Here is an 18,266-nt window from a genome sequence, read left to right as displayed (position 1 = left end):
CATGGCTGATACATGGTTGTATGTGGTTTTCTTCTTCTAAGTTGATGTGGATCATACTTTTCTCATTGAAGATCATAGAAACCAGAATGTGTAGGCACCAGCAAAAAAAAAAAAAAAAAAAAAAAAAAAGGGCGCTCAAGGCATCATGTTGGGGAGAGGGGAGCTGTAGACTTGCTCCAGGGATCCATACTCTCTGGACTACAGGTGTGTACCTACAGGGAAGTCCAGGAGCTGGGTCAGATGTTCGTGGTCATTCAGTCTCCAGCTGTTTTTATTACTCTCTACTAGCTCCTTGTGAATATCATTTACCAGACACTTGCCGGTTCAAGATCTGACAATATCTGATGCAGGTAAGAAATCCATGGGACAGTGTTATTTTGTGACAGCACAATAAGAAAAGCAATGTCATACCATTTTGCTTTACTTCTGTTTCAAATAAAATATTTTGGGCATTAGTGAAATTATTATAAATATTTGTCATTCTGGTAAATGTAATGTGTAAGTAGTGGTTGGATTACCCACACAGAAGGGCCTAGTCACATTCCTGTGAGGCGGGATAACTGTTGCAGGAATTGTCTGATCAGATCATTGCTAAAGATCTATATATAGCCCTTTAGGTCCCCAGAAAAATGTCCTCTAAAGTAATTCACTCTTATACTTCATCTTAGAATGATGCAATGATTTAGTAAATTTCATCTGGTGTAGAGATTAGACCAAGAGTAGAATTGACCTAAAGAAATTTCTTTCTTTCTTTCTTTTTCTTTTCTTTTTTATTTTGTAAGCGGGGAGTCTGTGAGTTCTACATAAATACAAAGGCAAATGATAATATCAATGACTATTTTAATTGCATCTTTAATCCATAAGGATAGTTCAATGACATTTTAAATTATACTTTTAGAATTGTAGTCACATAGGAGATAAAACTCAGTAACTATTTAATAATGCATAGTAAGATCAACTGTATCCTCTCTTGAGATCACATTTAGGTGGACTGAATGTAAAAGCCCAATCCAGAATTTAGACAGCTTTTAATCTTCTGGAAGTCATTGCTGGGTCTTTCTAAATATAAAGCACCCAGGCCTGTTCCTTTAAGCTGGTACCTGTTATCTCTACTGAATGATTAGTTTCACTGGATTCACAGCTAAGCTATATAGTTTTTTCCTAGGAATTGAATTCTTGAAGATCAAACTATTGTCATGACAGGAAAGTTACTGATGAGCTTGAGTAATTTATGTGAATGATTGGTAATTAATTGCTAATTGTTTAACTGGGATTTACCCTGCAACTAATATGATCAGGTTGTTTTGGGGGGGGGGGGAGTGGTAAAGTGACTTGCTTAAGGTCCCACAACTGTTAGGAACTGGTGTAGCTGGTATTTGAACTCTGAGAGAATGACAGAGAAAGGAATTATAAAATATATATATATTCAGTATTAAATTATTTTGCAATAGACATTTTTCAAGTGACTTACTTTAAACTATGGTTTGAATGGAAACTAGAGGACATCCACTTTTGTTTAATAAAGAAATCTTTGCCCTGAGCAGAAGACAACATTTTAAAGCTTGTCATTTCATTCCTGGGAAAGTGTTTGAGGAAAATGACATGGCTCAGCCCTGTTTGCTGACCATTTTGTTGTCTCCTGCTGAGACTTGCCATTTCCATAGCCAGTGGGCTGTATTGAATCAGACAGAAGCAATAGATCATTAACAGAAATGGAGACTTGGGGAAGCCTGCAGAGAGAAAGCAGGGGGAAATCATTTGGGGCCACATCAACAAAACTGCATCTAATAGAACCTCATGCAATGATGTGGTGAAGGGGGAAGAAGGGGAGGTTAGACTGATTTTTTCAGAGAAGCTTAAGAAGCTTTAAAAAGCACAAAGTAATTTTATCCCCCCCCCAAAGTGCCATGCCTAACATGAGAATAAAGGTGGGAGAAGAGGCTTACTTCTATATGCTACATTTTCTCTCATTGAAAAATATTGGTTTAAAATTCATTCAGTTAAAAAAAATTACAGGTTTTATTTTCCTACTGACACCTGCATTAACCTTGAGATCTTTAATGCATGTCGCTAATCCAAAGTAAGATTATACTATTTATTTCAATCAATATCTGAATTATTAGATTGTGTTTCCATGATCCTTGGAGATCCTTCTGGACTATTGTAATGGAGAGGTAGGGTTGAGGGACAAATTTTGCCACTGAGATCACTGCCTGTTGTTTTTTTATATTCATAAAGTTTAAATATATATAAGTAAATATATATGTTTATGTATTCATAGCCTCCTTGTAAATGTAGAGCAGTTTAGTTGGGTCAAGAAATATACAAAGCCTTATTTTGATATTAAATAAACATTTACAGTTTGCTATGTGAGGCTCCCCAAATGCTGTTTTGGGGAATATTTAGATACTACTCCTTCTCTTGATATATAATAAATTTTTTATCTCCTAATTTGTAGTTAAATGTGCAGATGTGAAGATAGGACCTAAAATTTAAATCATTTCACTTATACCTGAGCAAAATTTAGGAAATAGAATACCATTTTCCTATTAATCTATCATTCATATACTGAAAAATTTATTCATTTATTTATACAAGAATGTATCTATGTTTATTTTTTGGAGGAAAGATAGCTCCAAAATGGTTGGATGCATGTCTTAGGCTTCCTGTTACAGTGTAAGCTTCTTGAAGACAGGGATCTTGTCTTGATCATCTTTGTGTCTTCCACGGTGTTGTGCTCTTAGTTTGTGCTCAATACATTTGTTGAATTGACTTGAATTTATGTAGGTAGTCCATGGAACTTCTAACAGATTGATCACTAATTGTCTCTTGTTATTAAGAAGTCACTGGTACTAAATGATTCCAAGGTGTATTCTTATCACTGGAAGAAGACATTTACATGCTGAGCTCCTCTTAGGGTTAATGTATTATGCACCCAAGTCCCCATGCACCAATATGAGAATGTCCTTCTCAGCCAGGAGGTCATTAAAGAAAACACAGTCCCATCATAATGTCATTTTCCCCTTAATTTTCTGATTACTTACATTTGGTTTGGTCCTAATTATGAATACCTTTAATTGCTTTATCACAGTGGTGATTAACTGTGCCCAAGTCAAACCCCTTTGAAAGAGAGTATGACTCCTTCTGAAGGCTTTGCATGAATGCACTGAGGAAGAATATTAAACAAAGAACTAGAGGTTTTCCAACTTCCAGAAGGCTAGTCAGCCCTCTGACATTTCTAGTGAATGTCTTCCTGAGAGACCCAGGAGTGATTTTCATTTTGGGTTTTTTCAGAACTGAAATTCAACTCTCTCACCGTTTTTTTTTTCCCCAATATGTTATAATCTGCTGTGTTATTTACATTAATCTTTCTGCCAGAAGACAATATTGGAAATAAAATACATGTTAATACATGTTAGTTGTTCCCTAGAATGAATATATGAGTGTGTATATGTGTATAATTACATATATAACACACACATACACACACACACATAAAATGTTTTAAATGAACTTTGAAATTCATGCAATATCCCTGAAGGAATAGATGGTTGTGTTTCCCTGTGTTTTCCATTTATGTGTATAAAATAGAATAATTTAAATGTTTCATAATTCATAAATTACAAAGTTTAACACACCAGTTATAAATGATTTTTTGCTAAAACACTTGATAGCCATCACCTTCATTTTAAGCAATATTTAAAAGTAATAAATATTGATAGAGGTAATTGTTTTCTTTTTAAATGAAGGCATCAGATAGGATATAAAAGAAACAAAACAAATATTTTGTATTTTATGGTTTTTGACTTGTATAAAACAGATTTTGAGATTAAATCATTTTAATTTGAAGTAAGCACATGGTATTATTTTATTGTTTCTGTAGGACTGTTTTGAAACAATACTATTGTACTATCTTCATTTAAATCTTACACTTATTTTATGTTCTCAGAAATAGCAGTATATGTGTCATAGTGACATAGATCACCCAGGACTCATGCCCATCAAACAAAGCTCCCTTCCCTCACTTCTCTCCCTCTGAGGCAGGGGCCACACATTGGAGATCAGGGTGGAGAGACTTTTTCTCCCCTGGTAAGGGTTAAGTGTGATCTGGGGAGAAAGAGGGTCTTTGCTTTGGGAAAGCTGGCACAGATGAGCAGGAGGACACGTCATTGTCAATTTATTTTCAAGCTATCCTCTCTCCCTTGAGGAAGCCTTTCGCATTTTTAATCTTTGATGATTCACACTTGCCAAGCATCTCTTTTTCTCATTTTGTTGCTCCCAATTGGAAGGAAAAGTTCACCCAGTGGCTCATTTGTAAAGGATGAGTGAGGAGAGGTGATGTGTAGATGATGACCCTCCCTTGTCTTTTTGGTGGATAGGTGCCTATGACACACACTGCTCCAGTACTGTGTGGGGAGCTACCACAGTCTGAGAAACAGAGACACAAATTATCTGCCATGGTGCCTTTCCTTTTTGTGCTAATTTTTCCTATGGAAAACTCCATGCATATAAATACAAGGTTTCTGGTAACTCTCTCAGCCACTGTACCTCATGTTTCTATTCATGGAGTTAAAAAAAAAAAAAAAACTTTAACGATTAAGACTTGAAGAAATAGTGCCAATATTTTAAAAGTTTCCCTTGATAGACTTCAGTATCTGAAACTGGCAAATCAGGTAAGTTCCTGGAGTGCTGCAGTGTAAAGTGATTATCTGGTTTACTGTTTTCAAACACACTGAAGTCTAGGCAGTGCCAATGAGCACAACAGGGAGGCAGCAGACTGATCCCCAGCAGAGAAACAATCAGGTCTAGCAGAACGTTCAGCTGTGGGGCCAGGAAGGAAAAGCTGACATCCAGATGCCAGTGCTTTGGAAATCTTATCTGGAGTTGCACATATGGGTCCTGCATCTGCTCGGGTTATGCCACCAGTCAGCGTCCAAATTGACACAGCTACCATGGCACAAATAGACAGAGGCATGGCTATATGTCTGGGTGTTTCTGCTAAGACAGCTGTCAAAAGCAGGACTGTTGGCCTTATGAAAGCTAATTTTCAGAGGACCAATCTGGGCACTTTGAGTGATAGGTTTAGCATACCCATACTGACTCATTTCTGAATGTCCATTGTAGGAAGGAGAATGTGTTGATGAAGAATACAGGTGGGTGTGTGCATGTGAGCACATCTATACTTGTGGTGAATTTTTTTGGCAAATGTAATTAGTGCTTAGAGAAATTTAGGACCAAATAACTTTGAACTATGATTTATATCAGTGCATGGTAAAAAAAAACAACTCAGGATACACTTATTCTATCAAAGAAATGTGGCTTCCAAATCTAATAGTGAAGATAAACTGTTTTCTCCCCTTTTACATTAAAACAATGGATAGAGGCTCAATACCATAAACTAGTATTTGCCTTTCAGAAAGTACTTTTCTTATCTCATCATAATGGGCCAATAGCAAACTGAAAGATTCAGCATAAACAATCCGCCTTTTCTTGTCTTTACTCTCCAGAATCCTTAAAAAGAGACAAGAGTACGTTTATCTCTTGTTATCTCAATTTAATGTCTTGAACAGCAATGACCAATGGAGAAATGTATGTTTTAGGATACAATTTATATATCTACTTCCAATTTCAACCATTTATTTATGTAATCCTCTATCTTTATTGGAATCATCAATTCCTGATGGATAACAGGTTAGGTATAGGAATAAAGAATTTGTTGTGTGTTCTCTTCTGTTTTTTTTTTTTTTTCTCTCTGTGTTGGGAATCCATTTATCAACAATTTTGAAGCCTTTTGTTAAGTTACCATGTTTCTTCTACTTTATTATATTAACTTTTGCATTGCTATAAAATATTTGCTAAACTTTAAGCAATGTTATAAAAGTTCACAGATTGGCAAAATAGCACATGACAGTGACTGACATTAATGAAAATCAGGTGGGCATCCTCATATCCAATTCATAATGATATATTCTAATTTCTCTTTTATAACTAGATAGTGTAACATACATGTGCTCTTAGCATTAGTGATATTTGGAGGTCATTCTTAAACATATTTTGTAGTATTGGATGTAGCCAAAGCCATGGTGTTCCTCTTAGTCTAATGGATTCAGTCAGGATTTATTTAATCTGATTGAAAATGAAGGGGTCAAACTAAGGCAGGGGCCTTAGCTTTATAATGTTGACTTTGATATACTTCAAAATTTCACATATATTCATACACATTTTGTACCCAGAATTTGGTCTATTCAACATCAGACAAATAATGATAATTTTAAGCCTCCTCAGGGTTGTATGGCCAGGAATATACTGCCCTGATGGGATTGGCTAGCCACACTTCAACTTAGCAGATGAAGTATTTGAGGTTGGTTTCTTGGGATAGCATTGGGCTTTAGGGAAGAAAAATAAATCCTCTTCTTTAATTCCCCCCATGCACCCTCTGCTGGAAAAATTCAGAAACCTGGAGCTTACTTAGGGGATCTTCTGTATTGTTGTTCAAGGGTAGACTGGCAATCCTCCCACAAGTCCCATAGTGAAAGGTTGGTTTAATGGTGGGTCCATATCACAAGGGCCTCTCAGCAAAGTGGTGGTTTGTTTATTACTCCCTAAATTGAATATTAGTTCATCAGGTAGGCATTCATGTAATCATTTACTGAGTCCTGGACCCTGCAGTTAGTTGCTGCAAATAGAAATAGTCATGGTTGCCGCAGTCTGGCTGGGCACAAAATCACGAGCCACTCACAGCCTTGTAGATTCAAACAGCAATTCTTTATTCCCGAACTCACACCAGCACTCTACACACGTTCTGGGCAAAATCCATGTTCTGGCCAAAATTCACGTACTCCACCAGGTTCTGAATCCCAAATACTTTTTGAATCCCAGGAGAACTCAACCGGGAATTCAAGGAGCGGGCGTGCCTGAGGCAGCAGGATACGCCCTATTCCCAGCAGGGTACACCTTAAACCTGGAACCGCCTAAACCCAAGGAGCTGGATACTCCCTAAAACCTGATCCGCCCTAATCCTTGAGCAAGGTCACCTTACTTACTCAAGCATACATGCAATGTCACTGCAAATGACCTGGGTCCAAAGGCAAGCCCATTCATTCCTACTTGGCAATGGCCCTCAGCACATGGTTATTTTTTTTTCAGTCAGGTTGAAGAGGCAAATGTAGAAATAAATAATTGGGATAAAATTTAGTAGGATCGAAGTTAGAGTCATAAAAGACTCAAAGAATGAAGGGAGACTTTAAGGAGAAGCTTGAATTCTTTGTAGGGGAATCAGAAATGCTATATGTGGCATCTTCGGCAGGACCTTTGTGCGTAAGGGTGTGGTCTCACACAGTGTTGAAGGATAGAAAACCCCCTCGGGTCAAGGGAATCATGTAATCAGGTGCTCAGGGTTTTGCAAAGACATAGGAAGTGGTCTTTGTGGGTGCAATAGGGGACTGTGGTAAAATTGGCATTGGATTTGATTTATTTTGATTCAAAAAGAATTAAGTGCTTATTCTAAGCCAGCACAGAGCTGGACTCCGGGGATATTAATGAGTAAGACATTCCTGCCTTCAAAGAATACACAGTATTACAGGGACACAAACTTTCACATAGCATTTCAGCATAGTGGGTAGAAGAGGGGCAGATGAGTTAGAACAAATGTCAGGTTGAAATCAAATGCCAATGTGTGGGTCATCCATGCAAAAAAAAAAATATAATTTGGAGGTATGATTGGAATCCCTCTGAGAGGAGAATGGAGCATGTAAAAGACAACATTAAATAATGGCAGGGGGGAGACAGATTGAAGTGAAGAAGAAGTTGAGTGATGCTTCCAAAAAAATCGTATTATTCCTCTTTACAGTTGGGAAACTAAGGCTTAGAAAAGGCAAGGAACTTACTCATATTCACAGAGATAGCAAATGGTAGAACTGTGACCTAGACAACCTGTTATGAAGACTGTGCTCCATGGCTATGTCTAAGAGAATGGACTCCCAGACTTTGAAATAGCAGATTTTCATTGTGCCTATTCCATAAATAATTAAATAATTATTAAATACAAATTAAATAATATTGTCCAGGAGGTCTTTTGCTCGGTGCCTGGTAAAAAGTCAGGGCTTCATACTGGATGCCTTTATTACTATTTTCATCATTGTCATCACTGTAACATTTTGTTCCTTATCTTACCTCTATGGGGCACACCACCTCTGCTTATGCCATAGACTCTTAGCTTCACAGAAATAACGACAAGCATAGTTTCTGCAAAAGACACTGTGGATATTCTGAAACAACAGAATACCTCTGGTATTGTGTAAGATACATAAACCTCTCTTGGCAAGACTTTGTGAGAAAGTAAAAAATGATAACACTTCAAGACAAGCAATCACTACTAAATCATTTAGAATATAAAAATTATTCCTCTGGAATAATTATGACAAAATATCTTACTATGAGAACTTCTTTTAGAATTTATATATATGTATATATAATATACATTTTAGATACATATGTTATATATTAATATTATATCTATATATACACACACACATACACATACATATTTGTATTGTATATGTATAATTTCAATTTCCCTTTAAGGAATTGCTAATCCTGACAAAATCCTTTCTCTTAGGATCCCTTTAAAATCTTCCTTACCATGGAGAAAATAGAAATTATTGTGAGAATATGATCAGGAAAATACACTGGCCTTGGAAATCACACCTAAAATATTTATGTCATTAGAAATGAAAAACTTCTTATTAAGTTTTATGCTGAACCTCATAAGGGAAAGAACTAGAAATGTGGGTTCTGTGCTTTCCTTCAGCAAAACAATTTACAAAGTGGGGTAATGTAGTTCTCATATCTTATGGGGTTGGAGTGAATCTAGTATAGGGGCTATTGTTTGGGATGAAAGCCATAATCTCAATTTTATTGAATAAATTTTATTTTAAGATGAAACAAAGAAGCTACATTTATCTTGATTGTTCTTTGTCATGGAAAAATAAGCAATTTTTTTACATTAAATTTTACAGATAAAATGAGATTAGCTCTTTCTAAAATATATATAACATTTTTTCAGTTTTTTGTAAACCAAACACAAATAACTTTTGAATGAAGCATGTTGTTTCCTCTCTTTATGTGTGTTCATACTAAGTACTGGTAAAATTCCATTATGTTTTGACTTGAACATTAAATATTACCTTGAATATACACTTCCCAGCAGTCGTGTTCTGATAGTGACATATTGTACTGTTTGAAGGGTGTCATATGGTCATCTGTCAGCCGAATGTTGTTCCTTGGTAAGAATTTTATTCTTCAGATGTCATCTAGAATGCCTCATGTTAAAAAGGAAATACGGCAGTATTCACAGAATCTGGATATAAGGAAATTAGAGGTGGGTAGGTTTGAACTAGGATAGTGGAATGGAATTATCTTTTTTAAGAATAGAGTGGCTGTGTAATAAAGATAAAAATTACTATACTTTTGAATATTTTCAATTTGATATGATTGTATTTTGTAACAGAAAATAGTTCCTTTTAGGACTTTTAGTACCTATTTATTTCTCCTTGTCTTTTTTCATGCAGATAAGAATAAAACAGAACTCTTAGTAGTAATGAGGTAAAATGAAGGTTGCCTCCCTATAGCAATTGGAGAAAACGGTAGCAGAAGATGCCTGTGAAATCATGAGTAAGAGTGATAGAGAAAAGAACATGCTCTTGCTTCAGAATAATTTAGCAGTCAATATTTCTATCAGCAATATTTCTTTCAGCAGGAATTAACATGCTGGCCCTTATCCAAAGACACCTCATCCCCTGTTACATTATAGATCTGATCCAGCTGTGGCTGCTTCTGTAGAGAGAGATGAGGATAGGTCTAATAGCCAATTTGTAGGGTATACTGCACCAAGTATGTGGACGATGGATGTTCCACCTCTAAATGTATTTTCTTTCTCTTTAATCTTTGCCTGGGGTATACCTAGGATTTTATGGATACTGTTATGTTCCCATCTTTAAAAATCTGGGAGAAAGTATGTCTCTGTGTGTATATGTTACATTGCATTTTTTAGGATCTAGAATCTACACCTAAATTTAGAAAAGAAGGGTGACACCTGTTTATTAGTTTATCACTATATTTTATTCCTGAACTCTCTTGAAATTAATGGTATCATCCTATCTTTTTGCATTTTAATGAAAAACTTCAGTTTCATTCTCTAAAAAGGAAAACAAAAATTAAAGCCACTCCATGTGTCCCATGTTCTTTCACAATTATGCACCTTGGAACATTTGCAGATTCCTGACCACTTACATTAGGTACCCTTTGAACTACTTAATGTTCATCAAGCTAACAATAAGGGGAATTGTCAGGCACAGTAGTCTGAAAACATTTAATACCAAAGCAAATAATCAAATATTAAGAAGAAAGAGGAGGCATTTAAGCAGAAGAAAAGCAGAAGTTCTTGTTCTTATTTCACAACCAACATTATTAACTTTAAGTTTCATTCAGTTCAATCTGTCTCAAAGCTTCTAATTTTTTATTAAGAGGGAGGGGTGGAATAGGAAGGAGAAAGTGATATATTTTTTCAGGGCCAAGAAGACATTGTATTGAAGTTTTTATGGTCAGAAATAGAAAAAGCACAATGTGAGGCCGGTGGTAATAACCTTGTAGTTAATCCTACGGGATGCCACTTTACTTTTCTTGGCTCTTCCAGAATTTCAGAGAAATGTTCACCCTTGAATATATTGATGGCTGTGGAAGGTCTTGGATCACACTCCTAGATATACTTTATTCCAAACAGCACAATTTAAAAATGACTGGTTGAATTTCAAATAAGAGAATAGTTGTATTGATGAAGGTGATCCCTGTATTGTATAAAAATATTTTCTAATAAATCTGCCAGTGAAACATTTCTCGAACTGGATTTTCAGGTTAGAGTTGACATTTTCAGTGTAAAGAACATAAATTGAAGTAACTAAAATTTTTAATAGATAAAATATTTATTGTGAAAGTTAGTTTGACTAATATAGGTATGATTTTAGTAGTTTAAAGATATAAATTCCTCTTGTCACATATTCTAGTTTGTGTAGAAGTAAAAACTAGCACATTTTCCTGCTCTTTAAATTATCCCTGATTGTAACAAGTACTTATGAAACAAATAGAAACCCATAGGAAAAAGAAGGAATTAGTATTATTGAGCATTTATCAGATGTTATATACCTGGGTTCTTTACCTCTCAGTGAAATAGCTATTAGCATTCCCATTTTAAAGATAAAAATAAAAAAAGACAAGTTCACTTAGCTGGAAAGTTATAAGGATAGAATTTGCATTCTGTCTGTCTGATGCCAGTGACTATGCTTTTTAAAATTCACATAAAAATTTAATGTAATCAAAATAATGCAATTATAACTTAAGAAGAAATGTACTGAAGCTGAGTTGAAATCGGAATTTATCAATATAAGGTCTATATTAATACTATCTGTTTTTGAAACTAGTAGAACATTATTTTGTGTTTTATTTTGATTACTTCCATGTGTCAAAGGAAGCCTGGAAAGCCCCTAGAATCTAACAGGAAATTTTGCCATAATTTGTTATTTGTGTAATGTTTACCAGAATAAATATAGATTTTATGTGTGTGTGTGTGTGTGTGTGTGTGTGTGTGTGTGTGTGTGTGTGTGTGTGTGGTGTTGAACTCAGGGGCACTCTACCACTGAACTACATTCCCATCCTTTTTTATTTTATTTTTATTTTTTATATTTTGAGACAAGGTCTCACTAAATTGCCTAGTATGGCCTTGAACTTAAGATCCTCTTGCCTCAGCCTCCTGAGTTACTAGGATTACAGGCATGTGCTACCACATTCAGCCAGATTTTACATTTTGCCACTCATATTATCCTCACTTCTAGTCTGTGTCCGTTAAATTTTTCCATCTTCAACTGTTTTCCCTTACTCTCCTACCCTATGTCTTCTCTTTCTTTCTTTTCTTTTTCTTTTCTTTTTTCTTTTTTTTTTTTGTGTGTGTGTTACTGGTGATGAACCCAGGGTCTCATACATGTTAGGCAAGCACACTGCCACTGAGCTATATCCCCAGCCTTACCCCATGTCTTCTCAATTCATTAAGTCTGAACTTGAACCTGGAGTTTAACAACAGGAAATAACCTCTTATGGCCAAGCGTATTAGATGTGATTTGCTGAGTGACTGCAGGAAATAATATTTGCCAGGTGAATTTTTATTATAGATATGAAATGTACCCCCTTCAACCATGTTTTGTGATATTAATGAGAAATTTTGTTTTCTCTGAAACATTTTTCAGGTATTTGTTCAAAATGAATATATTTATGTTCTAAATTCTTTTGTACTGAAGAGTATGACAACATTTGAGGGAAATGAAGAGAGGGAGAATAATGGTTAATTAATTAGCAGATCATTAATAAAGTGTGCCTATATCAAGATGCTTTATTTAATCTGAGCCATTGTTAATTGATGACTTCCTTAACCCATCAAAATGTTATCTGTTAAGTTGGGGGTCACCCTATTTTCTGGTAGTTTAAAAAGGAAGGGGCCTCCTTATAAAGATAGTTGAATAGAGAAATAAGGATGTGCTACAAAACCAGATGCCACTAATTAGCATTTCTATGGATGGCATACATTAACCAGAGGACAGACATTATTGACAACTATGCTCTGCTTCGTGCATGCTCCCTTGGAGAGTCTGCTGCATTTCTGAGGTCCAGTGCCTTCTGCCTCTAGGTTTTCTACTTCAGCTAGCTCAACGAGTTACATGTATTTTGGGTATGCTTTTTTTTTTTTTTAACTATTCCAAAAAAAGGGGAGGAGGGAGAGAATAAACTTTATTTACTCATGTAACAAACTGAAATAGACTTAATTTTCAGGGTTGCAGCTGAATTATTAGAGATTACTGTGTTATAAATGGCAAAAGAAGGGCCCTTTTGCCTGTGTGATAATGCTGTCAGGGACCCTGCGGCTGTTGGCTCAGTTCATGATGTATTATACTGCTAGCATTTCAGTGCTCTCAGGGGATCTCTGGTCCTACCATAAGGTCAAGAGTTAACTACTTGTATTTTAGCTGTGTACTGCTATCAATACCGCTCCTATGGAAACCTCACTTGACGTCATTTTTGAATCTTTGTGACTGTAGTCAAGCTTTAGTAAAAGTCAATAAGAACATTAGACCGTTGTCTATATTATTACTTGCCACTTCCTGCCAGCAATCTACCAATTCATTAGCAGAGAGTTTTGGAAATCTCGCTTGATTATTTATGCAGTCAATAGCAAGTCTTGTCTGCATTCATAATTGTTTGATTTTATGGCCTCTTCTTTAAACAAACATTGTCTATGGTAATGTGATGCCCTGATGGATGGGAAAGGTTTTGTCTGTGAATATCATTTAGATAATTAAAAATGACAGATGAAATCGCCCGCTGTCTTGACCTGTACTTTGTTCCCTCAGTGATGCTGAAGAGATGCTGATTGCTGTCAATCAAAACCCATTGGAGGTTTGTAAATTCTGGCTGCTGTGAACTCTGACCCCCACTGTTGATCTGAAATAGATAATAACCTTGAAATTCTATTAGAATTTAAAAACAGCTTTACTAAAGGGGCACAGTATATATTTCTTTTCCTCTAAAACAGTTACTTAATGTCACTCTTCACAATATCCAGAATTAAAGTAAAATACAGTGTTTAGCAAAGCTTAATCTAGCAAGTCAGAGAGCTTATTCTAGTATTTCAAACTTCTGATTAGGATTCCTGTCCTCTGGTTTGTCCAATTTAGTAAGACTTAAGCTTTTGCCCCTTCACTGAGTGTTAATAATAAGAATTTTACTGATTTGTACTAATTCTGTTATTGAATGAAATATTTCATGTTAGCATGGTCTTCATGCATTATATTTCATATTTATTCTGTGAATTTTTAAATGCATTTATTGGTTTTCTCAAACCAAAAGAAGTATAATAATTCAACTCCTGAAGACAGTAGAATTTTAAAGGCCAATGTTTATGTCCAAAGTTCTCAACAAATCATCAAAACCTTAGGTCAAGAGATCAAATTGATAAGTGCATTTGCCTTGCAAATCATTTTTTATCATTACCCAGATGTTTAAACTATATTCAGAACCCCCCACTAGTATTTAAAATATTCATGCAGGTAAATGGTGATGGACACAGAGGGGGAGAGCAACCACATTTATCAATATCAGAACCGTCACACTCCCCAACAGCAAAAAATCATTAGCACATTCTACAGGCTAGAAAATTATGACAATTAAGCACTGACAGTTTTTAGTATACTGGTTATAGCGAAGGTATGTAATAGCAGGAGCTCTGTAATAAGAACTGCAAACAGCAAAGATCTCTTGAAAGGTAATTGAAATAGTGTTGGTTTTTCTACTAGAGAAACTTCTTCAGAGAATTAAGTGAATTTATGAAGGGTCATGTGAAGAGTTATTATTGTTCTGCATTTTATAATCAGCAGATACTTTGTTATTAGCTCTGTTAGTGCCTCAATCACTATAGAAAATAAATATTGTGATTTATATTTATAGTAAATAATGAAAAATAAATATCATTTACATTTGTCACTTGATGAAAATATCAGAAACATAATTCTTACTTTAATTTTGAGCCTATTTTTCTGGAGTGAAACATTAATTATGCAAGGATAATACTACTTTAAAGTTTTTTTATTGTAGGTAAATGAATTTTTTATAAACATTATCACTTAGGATAAAATTTATTATTGTCTGATAATAAAGCAGTTAATATAATAAATATAAATATACACACACATATGTATTTCTCTTTAAAAACTTAGCCCAATTCCACTTTTTCAATAACTTTATATTCTTGCAAGTCTTCAAGAATGGCCTATTCTAATATTTTGGCATTTATTATATATTGCCTTATTAGTGGTTTGATTTACTCATTCACTCAATCATTCATGTTTGTAGTCATTAAATAAAGCATTTGTTAAAGACCATTTTGATACCAGGTACTTTACATAGCACTGATTATTCTGTGTTTTCATCTTATCTACCCAGAAAAATCATAAACCAATGGACATGAAGGCCCAGCAGGCCTCTCCTAGTTTCTCTGAAGTGGCTTTGCTTCCCTCTCTCCAGCCCTTGCCCAGGACTTGTTTCACTTTGATGTTGTGGGAATGAGGAGTGAGAGGGATAGTGAAGACCTTATGAACTTCATTGAGACAAGTAACTGACAAATTACTCTTAACCAACATTAGCAGGCTCTGTGACAGTATCTGTGACGAAAACTGAGTCACAGCTCTTTGGAGTTATGAAGATTACAACCATTGCAGAATCAAGAGCAAGGTCAACTCTCAGGTTTTGAACCTAAATTCTTCTCCCTACCTCACTTTGTCATAGTGCCATTTGATGTATGGTGAGTGTACAGTTTCTACGTCCCTTGACTGTAAACAAGGCTGAGGGTTAAATGTAGAAGATTTTGGTTCAAAGAGAATATCTTGATTATCTTATTTTGACCTTTTATGTTGCAGAATTCTCTATTGACTCCTAGATCCATTAAGTTTTATATGGCAGAACTGTTGTTTGTTTTAGAATTAGTTCATCCTACCTCTGCTAATATTTTTATAAGCCTATTTCATCTGGAAAGAGTATCACTTAGTTACTGAAAAATTCTTACTGTTACTGGTCATTTCTATTTTTCTTCTGCTGCCTATGATATCTCATTTACAAATCATGCATAATCTCCTAAATACTAAATTTCTTGATAGGGGAATTTTGTGCACATTTTACCCCAATTCTTTGCAGACTTTTTATGATGCTTAAGACACAGTTGAAAGGATTTCAATTGAGCTTATTACCTTACACTCAGTATATATTGAGTGTGTGCATATATTAGTCTATCCATAAAAATGGCACTAGTCTGTTATAGTGTGCACAAAAGCTTTATTTATGTGAATTTTACAACATAAACATATCTCAATATTATTTGTTCCATGGTAGTCTATTTATATGCTTAAAACTTTCCCTCTGTCACACAATGTGGACACAAATATCCAATGATGGTGATTGGAGTCATAACAGATTTTCACAGTACAACTAGAGTATCCATCATATCCACAAGAAAAGAGGATGGTACTGAATTAAGGAAGCTTCTCCTTACCTTTTAAAAATAAATCCTAATAGTGACACCTGAGAAGCAAGTTTCAACCAAATTCCTGCCAGTTATAGGTCCAAAATCTGCAGCTGATTGAGTCTCTCTTTTTTCTCTTGTAATTATAGTTGACAATTCTCTCTCTTGTAATTATAGTTCTGCAAGAAGATTGAGTTTTTACTTAATATTTGTTAAGTACTTAGTAAGCGATAAGACACAATACTAGATACTTTCAAACTGACATTATCTCATTTATTCTGTGTTGACAGTTATGATTCCCATTATTTACATGGAGAAACTGAAATTCAGAGAACCTATGTAATTTGTCTTTAGTCCCACAGTTCCCAGGTCACAAAAGTGGAATTTTGGCTTTAATATTCTGAACCTAAATCCAGAGTTTCAGAGTTCTCTTTGCTACCCCACACTACTTCTAAGTCATTCTGTTTTAACAATGCTTTATTTTAATTAGTCACTTGCATGAAGTTAATGATAATAATTTCCTATTCCTATTGCTGTTAATATTCACCAGTGCGTTATAGAATCCAAGTTTTTTACTGTCTTGCCTTATTTCATTTGGGTTTCCCAAGAAATGTAAGAGATAAGTTTCATCATGTACACTTTTGGGGATGAGAAAATTGATGGACAGAAAGTAACTTATTCAAACTACTAAGTGTTCTAGCCAGAATTCAAATCCAGCTTTACCTCCATCCAAAGCACATGCTTTTGACCATTGTGCTTCGAAGTAGCAGCACAGATGCAGAAGCAGGCACTTGATCAGATTCCTTTGATGCCAACTCTGAGAGCATCCAGTTCTACATAGACAAAAATAGACACACAGGTCCTCTGGTTATTTAACTAAATTCAATCTATTTGGGTGGGGGTAATTTTTGTTTGGCTTCATTTCATTAAGTTCAGCCAAACTGATTTATACGATGCCTCCAATTATCTTTTCAGTATACCCATGCCAAAAATTTTTGTTGGGGGAAATGTTCTCCTCATTGCTCCCTCTCAGGGAAGGATCATTAAGAAAAATCGACTTCTTGTGGCAGCTGTGTCTTGGGGAGAAGGTTTTTCCTACCTGATTATCCAGTGGTTTTGAGGATGGCAGTTCACACTGCTCTGAGAAGAGTCTAATTTCTTGAAGATTAATAATATTAAAAAAAAAGTTAAATGAAGCAAACATCATGTCACACTGTGCAAAGCCCCAGTTGAAACCTCACTGTCCAATCCCCTTCCAGGACTGGGAAGATAATTACTAAAGCTTTGTTCCCGTGAAGTAATGAATTTTGAATCCTCTGTACATTTAATTATCTAAGACTAAACCTTTGTTATTTTCTTTTAAAAAATGCAGGTAACCCCCAGTGATATATTCTGAGTATTAATTACTTCTCCAAATCACATCATTTTTTTTTGCTCTTAGTAATATGCCCTAAGAATTATTTGGATTTCTTAGCATCCTTTTATAAGACAGATATATGATGAGGATATTTATTTTGCCAGTCTACTTCTGGTTTAATGTTGACTTTCTGTTTGTCTCTAAATGTCCTCTGACCTTAATTATATATTTCTTAAGATTTGTGATTCAGATTTAAAAGAATACGAATCTGTAGAACATTAAAAGTATTTTTCCATGAATAGGGCCCATCTACTCTTTGAATGGAAATTTTACTGCTTTGGTTATCATTCCCAGGTAGCAAAAAGTGTTGATTGTTAATGTTGAAGAGATTGAGATGGTTTTAAATTACCCAAATTTATTTAAAGCACATAAACTCCACATTTGAGTACAAAGCAATTTTTTTTTAATTCTAAGGGGCTCCTGAGGTTATATTTTACAACAATATGAAAATTAATTGTGACAATAAAGGCCATGATTACAAGTCTTTCACACTGTCCCACTGTGACAATTAGCTCCCGATTGTTAGACCATTTATTTACAAGAACATTAAGAGTTGGAGCTGTCTTGACTTGTAACTGAAAATGGACTATTAGGAGTTTGGTTATGAACCCAAAAGACATGCTGTAAGGTGCTTTCTTGGCTGAGGATAACTGTACCTTTCAAGAAAACACTGTTGGGGGATCTCTAAGACATTTCAGGAGCATTGATATAAAAGATGTCAAACAGGTGACTGGCCTT

General features: G+C 35.1%; 1 protein-coding gene across 13 annotated transcripts in view; it reads left to right on the top strand.

The window, feature by feature from the left end:
* Positions 1-18,266, top strand: part of Npas3 (neuronal PAS domain protein 3) — an 836,745-nt gene that overhangs the window by 422,561 nt on the left and 395,918 nt on the right. The window lies entirely within an intron of this gene.

The sequence above is a fragment of the Ictidomys tridecemlineatus genome, chromosome 5, assembly GCF_052094955.1.
Source record: "Ictidomys tridecemlineatus isolate mIctTri1 chromosome 5, mIctTri1.hap1, whole genome shotgun sequence".
Taxonomy (NCBI): Eukaryota; Metazoa; Chordata; class Mammalia; order Rodentia; family Sciuridae; genus Ictidomys; species Ictidomys tridecemlineatus.
The sequence above is the reverse complement of the archived record's forward strand: the minus strand, read 5'-3'. Positions and strand labels throughout refer to the sequence as shown.